This window comes from Crocodylus siamensis, chromosome 9 (genome assembly GCF_052110815.1).
Source record: "Crocodylus siamensis isolate JL-2025a chromosome 9, ASM5211081v1, whole genome shotgun sequence".
NCBI lineage: Eukaryota > Metazoa > Chordata > Crocodylia > Crocodylidae > Crocodylus > Crocodylus siamensis.
Genome location: NC_143403.1, coordinates 70,546,339 through 70,554,795, shown reverse-complemented (window position 1 = coordinate 70,554,795; position 8,457 = coordinate 70,546,339).

Here is an 8,457-nt window from a genome sequence, read left to right as displayed (position 1 = left end):
ACTCACACTGTGACCTTGGGCAAGTCACTTTGTCTCCCCGAGTCTGCTTTAAGGAATGACGGTGGTAATCCCAGCTGTACAGGTGGGGGAGCATGACCCGTGGATGCTTGCAAAGGGCATTGTGATGCCTGAAAGGGCAGGCTGTACTGTGTAGCATGAATTAAAACTGTGTGGGGCAGAGCTGCTACCTATTCGCTGTATTTGTGTGTGGGGGCTGGCAGTTTGGAGCAGATGGTCCCTTTTCATCTCCAAGGGAAGATTTTCTATGGGGTGGTGAGAGGCAGAGAGCTGGGGTGTGAGACGTGCGAAGGGTACAAGTCCAAACGTGTGTGGTGCAGCTCTTCTTTACGATTCAGTTACCAGGGTTGGGACACAGCGTGAATCCTCACTGATTCAGAGACAGGCAGCTGCAAAGTCTAAGCTGGTCTTAATGGGGAAATAAATTTTGAGCTAGCAGCTTATTGCGAGCTCAGTCTGTAGGGATAAGATACGGTTATTTTCTTTTCCCCGGATGGTTTATCTAGCCTTGCAGTATCCCTTTTCACTTTTCCTGCACGCGCACAGTGTAAATTCTCCTGCAATAGCTCTGGGAATTGGAGCAGAGAGACTGCCTTGACCATGCATGTTTTTATTTCATGCACGCTATTAGCCTCATTACTTCCATCCTAAAAGCGTCGTACACGTAGGCTGTATTCCAAAGCCCATTGCAGTCGACGGGAAGACTCCCATTCACTACACCGGGCCTTGGTCAGACGAATGTTTCCCCATTAAAGACTGTGCAAACCCCAGTCACGAGACGGGCAGCTCTGGAGTCCTTTGTGTGGAGTCACGCAGGTGTAAGTGGCAGCAGGACCCGACGCCAAGGTCTGGTGTTTGCTATGCTGCGTGAACGATGAGAGAAACGCCAGCCACGTCTGCTTTTAATTGTCCTCGGGACGGGGGCTACTGATTGGCTGCTTCCGCCCGCGGAAGAGATCACGTACCTGGGATGCAACAGATCCTCAGTGAAGTGTAAAGGTCTTTGTCCTTGAATTATGAAATATGTGCTAGAGGGAAAGCTTGTTCTCTCCTGCAGAGCTCACAGTAGGAGCTCTCCGGCTGGTGTCTGGGCTTTGTTATTGAACATCCCCAGGCAGGTACTTGCACTTGATCTGTTTGTTCCTCTCTCTTTTTTTTGGCTTTCAGACACGTGTTTGGTCTGTTATCCAAGGTGCCTTTGGAAGCTGGGCCTTGCAGGAGGCTGTAAGACAGGGACCCTCCCTCTGCTAATGGACTTCCAGGGCTCAGCATTGGAGAACAAGTCAGGGGGGCACTGTCTTCTCCCGCACTGAGCCCAGAGGTGGGAGCCAGGCAGTCCCGAATACTAACCCCAGCTCCACCACTGACTCCCTTTGGAGGCACAGTATCTAGTATGGAGCATAACACTCCTGCTAATGGACCTCGTCCAGTTGCTGCAGGGGATGGTTTGAGCTGGGACTGTGCTTTGGGATGCAGCGCTCTGGGACCAGGTGGCGGTGAAAAGTGGAGGGAGGGCACGTCTTTTATATCTACTGCACTGTAATCCTCGAGCGGTAAGAGAAGCAGTGAGAAACCCTAGCTGTAAAATCTCTGGAGCTTATAATTGGTCAGCAGCTAGCACCTTGGTCCAGCTTGGCACCCTTGGGCACTTCCATAATAGAGGGTTAGTAGCACGAAGCCACATAGGCTGTGATCAGCTCAGTCTGCTGTCTTCGCAGCAGAGGCTGAATCCATGCCCCCTGGACCACACAGAAGAAATTGCAGGCCCTAATCTTACTGTCGGGGAAACCCTCTCTTCCTTCAGCATATCAGCCTCTGGTACAAAGCTCGTAATTAGAGTGAGCGTGGTATTCTATTAATTGCAGCAATTGTGATGTTTAGATTTCTGGGTTAATTGGTAATATCTGGTGTAACGTGTTTTTTTTCCCTTTCCCCCTCTAGATATTTTTGATCACAGTAATTAACTTCTGCTTTTGGGAGAGCAGGCATTAATCATTTGACTCCTCAGTATCCCTCAGTTTGGATCTCAGTAAAAATTTCTCTCCAGGGGCTTTGCTGGACTCTGTTGGCTGTAGGCAACATGCAGACATCCTTTTATCCATGTCAGAAGTGGTTTCACGCAAGTCCCAGAACTCTGTATTGCAAACACATTACAAAAGTACATTAGGAACAGCGGACGTCAGATGGGAAAGGGACTTCGTTGTGTTTGTGGCAGGACATGAGGGCTCGGGACATCTGGGTTGTTTGCCAATGGCTATTTGACCAGCTACATGGTGGCACCTTGATGGGAAGCTGCCTTCCAGCAGCTGCCCCCCCCCGACTTGTTTTAATTCTATAGAAATTTTATCTTTCTGAATTTTACAGGCTTGTTCCACGTGGAGCTCATGCTCTGTTAAATCCTACATGTTTTTTGCCTGCATTTCTATTGTATTTCTCCAGGCTGATATTGATTTTGTTCTTCCTGCGTTCTGCTGGAGCTTTTTCTATAAAGCCGAGGCCATTGATTCTTAAAGACGGTGCAACTGAAGGAGGAAAACCAGCTAATCATTCTTAGCAGGAATGAGCCCTGATAAGAATGACCGTGGCAGTGAGATTTTTTTTTTTTTTATCTTCCCAGTCAATCAGTTTATTTTCTCTGTTTTTACTTGTTGGTAGGACAAGCCCCGGAGACTCAGGTCTGCTCCTCTTCCGGGCACCGTCAGGAGCTGCTTTGCAGCATTTCTCATTGCACGTCAGGCCGGTACCAGAGGGAATCTCCATAGCAACAGTTTCAGGGGACAGTGTTGGGGAATCAGGAGTCCGACAAATGAGAAAAAGAGAGAGAGAGAGACTTGGATCCCTTTGCAAGCCCTGATTGCTCGTGCAGCACTGGTAATGGAAAGGGCCAGCCAGATAGCAAAAACTCCACATTGCAAGGCACTTTGAGATTTTCAGCATCTAGTTTTTCCTTTGATCCAGGACAAAAATGAGCCCCTTCGAGAGGGAGGAAGAATAGTCTGCTAAGCTGGGTACCCGGGAACTTGGGATTTGGCTACTGGGAGCAGCCATTTGGTTAAGAGTCGACCACGTCAGGTTTGTGCCCTAACCCCCGGGCTGTTGGCTAGTTAGGATGGGGGTGTCTTGCCCTCTTGCCCGTTCAATTCGTGGAGGTGACTTTCAGCGCCCGCTGCCCTGAATCTGATCACTTGAAAAGAGGCCCCTAGCAGAGAGATGAGAACCAGCCCCCTGATTTTTGGCTTGGGAGGAAGGAGCTTGAAATCTGGATCCAGGGCAGAATGGCTGTGCTCCAGTTTGTCATCACTGGGATCCATCCTGACTCACCTGTGCTGCACCCCGGACCAGGCAGGAGTCTTCCCTGCCATAAAAGCCAGCGGTATTCTTGGTCTTGAATGCATCTAGTTCCACCTCAGAATGGCCAATAATACCCTGGTGAGTTAGGCACTTGCCTAAGATGCGACTGACTCGGCTTTAAGTCCACAATCCCAAATTGCCAGAATAGGTCTCCCATTTCCCAGGTGAGTGGGCATTGGGGGAGCTAGGGGGGTGCCTTTGTGGACTGAGGGACTTCTTTGATGACCTCCTTATCGAGTCTGTCATGTTTCCATCCTCGCCAAAGAGTTTCCATGTCGATGAGTTGGCATCTTCGGATGAAATACCATTCCCCTGAAAAATTTCTGACTGGCTCCAAGCAGAAGTGCTTTCATTGAAGCCACATTTCCTGACGTGAATGGGACTATTCATGACAGCCAGACTTGCCCTTAGGAGTAAACATTCACAGGACTGGATGCTTATTAACTCGCTCACCTAAACGGAATAAATCTCTTCTGGGGATTGCTGGAGCTTGACTTTGATCTCAGTTCAAGGCTCCAATAATTTATTTGCCAGCGCTTTTTTTTTTTTTAGAGAGAAGCAAGAGCCTTAAAGACTCCCATCTCTTCTTTTCCAGCCTCTAACAGTGTGCTGATCCAGATTGGTTTGCCAGTCCACGCTGATTATATTTTTAAGATCTTTCCCCCTTGATAGCTTGAAGTATTCCTTCCTACATCTCTTGTAAACACAGCCCCCTCTTTCACTTCAGGGTCACTATCATCATTGTGCTCGTAACAACAGGAATAAGGCAGGTCTTTTTTCTTGCTGAGGCACGAATCTCATTTCACAATGAATGTTTGATCAGGATATTCTGTGAAGCCACCCTGCATAAGCATGCAACGGATGCAGCTTCTCCTGACAGAGTGAAACGCACAGGACTGCAGCTGCAAGTGGGGGGAAAAAGCAGGAAAAGTTTAAGGAAGAGCTAACCAAATCAAATGGGTATTTCATATTCACTCAGGTCAGGCAGAAGCATGTACAGAGTGGCCTGGTAGTGGCTGAGGGCATCCATACAGGGGAAAAAAAGTGTTTCTGCTTAATCTTATTAATTCTCTATCTGACGAGAAAAATGCAGGATGGGGTGCCCATGTTTTTGAGGAAGCTGAGAAAAGTGTGAAAAAGCGGTCCCTGTGAATGGTGATGATGGCTCCTGAGACATTATCATGCCACATTTCTGATGTGTTCCACTCTATAAAACTTACCTAAGGCGTAATCCCTCCTCCCATGTGAAATCAATAGTGAAATTCTCCTTGACTTCATTGGGGTAGCCAAGAGTCCTATAAAAAGGATCATTGATGCAATCCCCCCCTTCTAAGGTCCTTGGGAAAACTCCAAGTTCCTTCAGCAGCTGCCACAGGGTTGGTTGGTTGGAAAGAAAGACTGATGTCTCGCTTTCTTGTTTGGTGGGACTCTTGCAAGGTTTGTTTGCATCCAGTTGCCATCTATCCATGGAAATTTGGATTAGGTTTGCTGGGATTTGATCAGCACCTTCCTCTCAGACCCATTCCATAAGCTCACCTTTCTTTCCCACCCTGGGCAGCGTTCCCAGGCATCCCAACCTCGCTGCCCTTGTCCTGCATTTTGTCACAGCTTGAGCGCAGCGTTTTCAAAATGAAATTTCACTTCTTGCCCTCTTGGCAATGTGAACGACCCAAATAAGTGATTAAGAAAGAAAGGAGCCTCAAGGTGTCTGGTCATTTCCCCAGGGTAGCATCAGTTTACTCAGTCCGAGTCCATCAGCATTGATCAGTGCCTGCAATTAGACCTCGCGAAGCTCAGAAGCACATGCAGCATCCCTGCCCTAATTAATCCAATGCTCTGTGATCTAAGCAAGAGAACTACAGCTCCATGTCCAAATTCAGGGAAACCTCAGAGTTGGTTTCAGCAAAGACCTTCAGTTCAAATCCCTGCTCTGAAATGCAGCAGGGAGTGCTCTCCTGCTGTCGGAGCGGTCTGCTGGGGCTGCCCTCCAAAATCGCTTTTGCCAGTGCCCAAGTTTGCCCAATTAGGCAGTTTATCTGGAGCTTTTGAGCTGGATTAATTAGTTTGGAGGTGGTTATTCTGCTGTTTAGCCTCTCCAGGCCAAATCAATACTGATGGGCTGCTTTGTAATCTGCCGATGCCTTGAGAAATGGACCTGATAACATTTTTTTTTTAGCTGTCATTCTCCTGTATTAACCTGTTCAAGTCGTTCGTGGTTCTGAGACGGCAAGAAAAGGATATGAAGGGGTACCTCGCGGCATTTGCCCTGATAGGGATATGGACTGGAAATCCTGGCTCCCCAACCAGCAGTGCTGCCTGAACTAAAATCACTTCCCTTTTGCAGGCAGCCACAGCACTGCCCTCTTCCCAGGCCTTTTTCTTGGCTGTGCCTGTTGCCAGGGCTCAGGTTTGGGGTGGCACAGAGTGGGGCGTGGTCTTTGCCCCTCTCCCAGGTGGCTTGGACATCGTTGCCCTAACGTGAAAGCGGTCCTTTTCTGCATAAGAACAAAGCATGGCAGCCGCTGGGTCCTTTAGAGGAGGAGCAGGCACACGACTTGGTGTTCCTGGGAGTGTGGCTTGCCGCTCTGTCGTACTAGAGCCTCTCTGGGGGTTTTACTCAGCCATCCTACAGATCTGAATGGCCCGGGGCAGTGGCACTCAATGTTTTGGTGGGGATCAGGCCCTGCCTGTCCCCCTTTCTCCCCTACAACCCGGCAGAATTGAGCTTCTTACTACTTTGCCCAGCCCTGCAGGCCCACATCACCATGTGAGGCTCCCCTGGACCCAGATGATGTGGCACTAGGGGCCAGAGGTTGAGGGCAGGGATGCTCAACCTGCAGCCTGCAGAACCATGTCATCCAGTCCTTGGATGCCTTCATGAGTCCAGAAGTTGGGAGCTGTGGGAGTGGTGGCAGCGCTAATGGCCTTTATCCAGCCTGTATGTTTAGGTCTCGCGCTCCTTGGGACGAGGGAGGTGGTCTGCTCCACATACATCACAGTGACTAGCACAGCAGGGACCCGATCCTGTTCGGAGCTTCTGGGAACTAGTGATATCGTATCGTGGCTCCAAGTGTGCAGTGCAGGTGCTCCAAAACCCTGGTCCGTTCTTTGCGGCCGGTCCTGATTCTGTATGAACTCGGGGCCATCAGAAGAAATCAGCAGGGTTGATGCTAGCACTTCTGATGCATGTTATTTGCATCAGTTTTTACGGGGCAAATTTCTGCTTCCGCACGGGATGATCTGTCCTCCCAGCTGCGAGCAGAGATTCTCTCCTGTTCCTCCTTGCGTTGCATATGCAAACTGATGCAAGAAAGGGACTTGCTGAAAGCGGCTCCAAGGAACTCAGCAGTGGCACGGGCATAAACGTGAGGATGATTGAGCTCTCGTGACCACCAGTGGCTTGCACAAAACAGTAAATGAGGGTTGGATTTGCCCTTCCAGCACTTCACTTCTAGGCTGAAATCAGTGTCTCCGCAGCTGTTTCAAACCGGAGCGAGGCAACAGTGCCCCCAGCCTTGCCAGCTGCCTGTGTTTGTGTCCCCTCCGCAGGGGGTGACAGTGGGAATCCTGCTAATTGCAGAACCCGCTCCGTATCTGTGGCATCAGGCGGCCGCGGCTAGGTCTCCTATTCTTTCCCTCGTGTGGGTGTGATGGCGTCTTCCAGCGGGAAGCCTGCCTAATGGGTGGAAGATGAATAGCGAGAGCGTGGAACGAGGCGCACCAGGCTGCCCCCAAAGTACGTAATGATGGAGCTCTTGTTGCTCCTTTCTTAGCCGTGTAGGAGGACAGTTGCCTTGTGAAAGGCAGGAGCAGCTTAGCTCAATAGTCTCATGGTTCAACTGGTTGTCAGGGAGCAGGAACGGAGACATCGCAAGGAGTGAACGTGGGGGGAAAGAAACCACAGGTGACACATGCAGCCTGTTTTAATTTTTCCTTCTGAAAGCAGGAGGGAACCAAGACCATAACGAACACTAATTCCCCCCGCCATGCCATATATTTTTAAGCATGGGCTGGATCTCTCCACCCAGCTTTGGGTTCCTTAGTTTTCCATGGCAAGTGGGAGGCTGGGTGTAAGAGGAAAGCCACAAGACAGCGCCGTCTAATTACAGTGACTTTCCATTTTCTCCTCTCTCCTGGAGGCCTCAGCTGCAATTCTGATCATAAATGATGATGAATGTCTCGCATTGTCTGGAGGCTGGGATTTGCAATTGGGAGGGCGGGGGAATCAAATTCATAAAGGTCAGCGGATAATTTTACCTCTCTTTTCTCCCCCCCACCTCCCCCATCCTATTACAGTAAAATTATGCGAGAAATAAAAACACGGGCTTTTGGGTAGCTTCACTCTTCTCTTAGGCAGCACTCGGGCCCGTTGCTTTCCAAGGGCTGCTTTGCACGAGGCGGATTACAGTGTCTTGACTATTGCTTTTCTTGACATTGGTTTGTTTCGGAGTGTGTGTTTGATAAGAGACAGCCTTGGAGACTCGAGGGGTGTCCTTCGTGTTTGAGCTGATGGTCAAATCAGTTCACTGGCCTTCATTCTGCTACACTGGAAATTATACTTCTCCATTTGGTAGCACCGAGTGGCTCTACCTGAGGTCAGGGTCCCAACGTGCTGGGTGCTGTGTGGTCCCAGAAGGCGTCCCTGTCCCCAAAACTTGCAACCTAACTAGACCAGCTGGACATGGGATGGAAAAAGGAAGCGGTACTTCCATTTTACAAATGCGAGATTAATGAGGTGCATTGGCTAAGGAGGCAACGGGGATGAAGCAACCCCAGGGGGTGATGGAAGTCCATTTCTTGGTGTGACTCTGTGCATGGAAAAGTTTGTGCATAGATTATAAGCATTTCTCATGGTCGTTCACCAATGAATTTGTGGTCTTATTATTATTAGGATAGCACTGAAAAATGGACAGTCTATAATGCAAGGACTGGATCTTGCTTATTCTACAGGACAGTCTGCAGCCGTTGAAGTGCAGAATGCAGCAGGCTCTGCTTTTCCCCTTTGTCTCTTTGATGGGGAAACCGAGTCACAGAGTGGCTCTGACTTGCCCAAAGGTACATAGTGGCAGAGCTGGGTTTAGAAGTTGG